Source organism: Populus alba, chromosome 17, assembly GCF_005239225.2.
Source record: "Populus alba chromosome 17, ASM523922v2, whole genome shotgun sequence".
Lineage (NCBI taxonomy): Eukaryota > Viridiplantae > Streptophyta > Magnoliopsida > Malpighiales > Salicaceae > Populus > Populus alba.
Window position 1 is genome coordinate 5,558,405 of NC_133300.1, and position 6,000 is coordinate 5,564,404.

Below are 6,000 nucleotides of genomic sequence, written 5' to 3' on the forward strand. Positions count from 1 at the left end.
AAAACATTTTAATAAAAAAAAAAAAAATATAAAAAAAGATTGAAATGAAAAAAAAAACATATAAAAAATTATAATTAAAATATTAAATTAAAAATAAATAAAATCATTATATAAAGAATAAGAACGAAATAAAAACTAAAATTAAAATATAAAAAATAAAAAGACAATCTACAACAATCCAACAACCATATATCATCACGTGCCACACTATAAAAAAATAAACATGATGTCACTTTCAAAGACACGTTGGAAGGTCAAGTTCGGCTACAAAGAAATATCACACACGTCATTCAAATGGTATAGACCCCACCAACTCATTGGTGCATGATGTATACATGCCATCAATTTTTTTAATTAAAAAACTAAAATTTCAATGTAAAAAATACATAAAATATCCCTCATTTATCATGATAATTACAAAATGATCAGTGTAAAAGGAAAAAAAATACCTCAAATGCATGCTTTATTATTATTTTTTTTTAACTTTTTCTAAGATGAAATATGTATTTTTACGAAAAAGGGAAAAGCCAAACTTTATGGACCTGAGTAAGCATGGGGAAAGATCAGCTATGAAAGAAATTAAAGGTAGCGGATCATGGAAAAAAACAGAAAAAGAAAGACCATATATTTTTTGTCGTTGAACCACAGGTTGCGTCGGTGTGTCTGACCACCGACAAAACTTTATTGAAAGCGATTAAAATTTTAAATAAAAGTATCAAATAAAAAAATTAAAAGTTAATAGAATAAAAACTGAAATAAAAAAATATAAAAAATTATAATTAAAAAATAAAACTGAAAATAAATAAATCTTGATATAAAATATAAAAATAAAATAAAAAATTAAAAAATTAAAAATAAAATATCAAAAATAATAAGGAAACAATCAGCGACAATTCAATAATCACACGTTATCGTGCTCACATCTTTAAAAAAGAAAAAGAAAAAAATATGATGGCACCTCCAATGTTGGGACACAAACAACTCATTGACGTGTAATTACCAAGAGCCCTACAATTCTTCATCATTAACTTGAGTGCGCACGGTGAAATGTCTTTGTCATGAAAGCAACTATATGAGTTTATTTGAAAGTTTGATTATAATTATTTTTTAAAATATTTTTATTTAGAAATATAGTAAAATAATATATATTTTTTTAGTTTTTAAAAATTATTGTTAATATTAGTGCATTAAAAATAATTTAAAAATATTAAAATATATATTAATTTGAAGTAAAAAAATAATTTTAAAATTTTAAAAATATTTTTAAATCATAAAAACAAATTACAAATAATGTTTCAATCAGTAACTTCATTGTTAATGTCACAAAAACACTGAAATATAAAATAAATTGACCGGCTCTTAAACGTCCAATCAGTATAAAATAATTGATCAATGTGTCAAGCTTTAAATAAGTACGTGACATAACATGATATGTTTATAGATAAGACTAGTTAGGATGTCGCGCCACGGGCCAATTATTTTTAGCATGATTCAATGAGAATAGAATAATTATAAATATTATGGAACTATATTTTTATTTTTACAATAAATAAAACGGAAAAAAAAAGTAATCATTCAATATAAAAATAAACGTGTTCCAAGGATAAAAGTGTTTTCGAGGAACTTCGGAATGTTTCCTGTAAATCACATGTTTACAGCTTTGTATGTTAGTGCTGGAAATGGTTGGAGGAAGGAAGAACGTCGATGATACAGTAGAAAATGGCGATCAACAAATTAAAATGTGTAAATAATTTTGCAAATCCAACCCTTTATTCATTATATTTATATTTAGGCAATCCAGTTGAAATAATTAAGATGAAATATAAAAAAAATTAAAATTCTAAATAATCTTATATTATAAGTTTTATAATCTTAATCTAAATACAAATAAAATATATATATAGATTAAACTGAAAGTACTATTCTATTCTTAATAAATAAAACTATATAAATATTATTTAACATCCGGTACTCTAATTTTGAAGGAATTGCAGGGAGGATAGAAGGATTTTGAAGGTCCTTCTTCTTTCATCTCTTCCCTTTGCCATTAATTTCTACCCATAGATTGTTTACACGGCAGAGACTTCTGGACCAGAAGAAATAACCAAGAACCCTACAATTCTTCGTCATTGACCTGCTTGCGCATGGGGAAAAGTCTTGCCATAAAAGAAATTAAAGGTGGGGACCACAGAAAAGAAAAGAAAGAGCTCATATTTTTGTCGTTGAACCACATGTTGCTTCGGAGTGAGTTTTACCACCGACAACTTTTATTGAAAGCGATTAAAATTTTAAATAAAAGTATCAAATAAAAATTAAAAAATTAATAGATAAAAAACTAAAATAAAAAAAAATAAAAAATTAATGAGAACAAATCCCACAATCCAACAATTATAAGAGATTATTTAGTAATGTAGTTGTGATTGTTTTTTAAATAATTTTTTCGTTTCAAAATGTATATTAATGATTTTTTTATTTTTTTTTAATTATTTTTAATATTAACACATCAAAATAATTTAAAAAACACTAAAAACATATTAAATTTTAAATTTTTAAAAAGTCAGGTTTGGCGACAAAAAAAAATATTGCATAATAACCAAGAACCCTACAATTGTTCATCATTGACCTGAGTGCACATGGGGGAAGTCTTCGCCATGAAAGACACTAAGACCAATGCTTCAATCAATAACTTCATTGTTAATGTCGCAAAACACTGAAATTATAAAATAATTGACCAATGCGTCAAGCTTTAAATGAGTTTGTGACATGGATGGCATAACATGATATGTTTACAGGTAATACTAGTTAGGCGGGTCCAAGTACCAATTATTATAAAAAATATTAAAATATATTTTTAAAAATAATATATAGACAATTTGCTCTAATAAAATTTAATAAAATTAGTTAATTTAATGAGGTTGACAACAAATAAAATAAGAAAAAAAACAATAATTCAATGCGAAAGATGAACGTTTGTCAATATTATATAATTATATATTCATAATATTTTCAAAACATCTCAATAATCTTATTTGTTAATAAAATAAAAATTAAAAAGAATAGAATAATTATATAAAAAGAAAAAAAAATAAATATAAAAAAATAAGAAAAAAAATAATTCATGTTAACTTTTTAAACAATGACCTAGGTTATATGAAAAAACACTACAATAGAAAAAAAATATGAGGTTTAAAATCACAGGAAAAACAACACAAAAATCAAAAATCAAGAAACTACAATAAAATAATGTGTTAAAATTACAATATGGGTAATTTACATGATTGTGTTTAATGAACCCCTTTATCGAACTAAATTTGTAATAGAAACTGACACACACATAAAACTTTTTGAATAATAATTAAAAAAACAATATAAGGCTGCACATATAAAAAATCTTATTAAAAAAAAAATATTAAAAAACAAATTTAATCTATATAAAATTAAGAAAAAATCACAAATGAATCATACTTACCTCTTTAAAAATTAAACATAATCAATATCATTTAAAATTAATCACAATCTAATTAAAACATAACCTAAAATTTATTTGATAAAATACACACAAAACTAAAAATTAAAAAAAAAAAAAAAAAAAAACAGGCCAGGCACTGTTGGGCCGGCAAGCCACACCTAACATCTGACCCAAAAAAGCAACAGCTAATGCGCGGGTCTTTATTTAAAAAAAATATATTGCCTCGAGTATATAAAAACAATGATGCGTCGTTTGCGCAACCTAGAATTCGGCTATTATGATGCCAGAAAAACAAGGTATTTATTTTTTTTATCCAAAAATCAATTTTCAAACTTATATTTTATTCAAGACACCTAGAAAAGACCTTAGAGACCTTGTTAAGTCAATCCATGGCCACCAAAAACCCAATAAAATGCCCCAAAACCTAAAATCCAACCAAAACAAAAATTCTACCAAAGCTCAGATCTTTTTTAGATCCTTTTTAAGGTGTTTTTAAGGTAAAAAAAATGATAATATAATTATTTTATATGAGTATTTAAATTTTTATTTTAAATTATTTAAAACAGCAACTTCTACACCTATCAAAAATTATAAATGTGTTTAATATATATATATTAAAATTGAAAGTACCTGGGTTAACAACACATATTTACAAAATCCTATAAACGGGCTCGCCCTCACAAAGCCTATCACTCCACCGATCCAAGATCGAAGTCTCAAAAAGCTTAATTCAACCATGAAGTTTTCTTGACTTTATTAGTGGAAAGCTAGTAAGAGTCACCAAAAATTATTTTAATGGATAACGACTTGAAACTTCAGAACATGAGAGAATAACAAATCTCTCCATACTCCAACTGCTCAAAACCTCCAATAAATCATCTCTCAGGTGAAAGTGCTCAACAATGGTGTTGTATCAATACAACAATAGCTTCGGACTTTTTCACTCCTTTATGAAAAACACAACATCTAGCTCTATTTATTGTACAAAAAACAACTTCAGTTCCTTTAAGAAACAGGATAAAACACCGTGCAAGCTAGCAGACATGAGAAAACTCATTCTCCAACTCTCTGAAGGAGTCTCTCTCGTTATAAACATCATTCCTTAGCAAGTCATATTCACACTACAAGATTTCGGAGTTTTACCGATAGAAATATTCTGTCGGTGTGTGATTAGGAGTTCATCGGTAAATTTTTACCAACAGAATATATTCGTCGGCTTTTTTTTTGTGTCGGTGATTCCAAATTTTGTTGTTATATTGGTCAGAAAAACAAAAAAAATCATTTACCGACATCAAGATGCAAGACCAAATCAATAATTGCATGATCTTCAAAGAACAAACTACGATCAGCCCTACAAAATGAAAGATTCTTCATTTAATCTTCAAGTGCTACACACTTATTTCTTCAATGATTACAATGGAATTACAAACCTAGAAGAAGCCCAAGATTGCAATTGTGGAAAGCCCGGTCCATCTTCATCAATCTTCCTCTGAATCTCGCACGCAAGCTCCTCGTCAAAAGAGTTTAAGATGCAAGACAGGATCAATAACTGCATGATCTTCAAAGAACAAACATCGATCACCCTTACCAGATGAAAGATTTGACATTTTGTCTTCAAGAGCTACACACTCATTTCTCCCATTATTGTGTCTCTGTTAGAAGCATCCTAGAGCTTGTAGCCCAAGATTGCAATAGTGGAAAGCCCAGTCCAAGTTCATCAGAATGCATGCAATGGCTTCAACAAGAGTTGGCAGCTTTCTCTAAAACAGAGTAATTATAAGTTGAGGTTACCATCGGTAACTGGTTAGGAGTTCATGTATTAAGTATGAATAACATTTACAAGTCCAAGGGTGTGTTTCCTCTACATAATTTCTTCCTTTCTTTCAATGCAAAATTCCGGATGTTGCACACATAATCACTAATAACTAAAACAAGGGTTTCTTACATCCCCTGTTTTTTTAATTGTCCATTTCCACAAAGTTTCTACGCTGCCATAACATTGTCCACCAAAAAATTACAAATATTTCACTTTCAAGTTCCATTTGGACCACTAAACATCACACGACTTCCTTCCTCCCCAAGCCAAAAGACCCTTATAAAATGACCTAAACAGAGCCTCTCAGTTCATCATCAACCCTAGTTCATTTCCACTGGTCTCTCAACAAAGACGCCTGGAACATGTTTTCAGGCCTGGGTACTGTCTAGCTGAAGCATATGTGCTGCGAAGATTACACAACGATAGATTGAAGAGAATGGATGAGGAGAAGGCTAAGATGGATGATGATGATGAGCTTGATCTCGAAGTGAACTGTTTCTTATCCATCTTCAAGAAAGTCTTTCCAGCCCGAGCTGTGCTGAAGGATGGCGCAGGAAAAGAAGCACAGAGGTTGGATTCTAAGGTGTGATTGGAATCAAATTAACGCTAGCTGATGCATGTATAATTAATTACTTATAATACTAGATTCTGTACTCCAGTTTTTTTTTTTTTCACGTTTTTGTAAAGCAATTCCAGATTGACAGAATGAATTGCT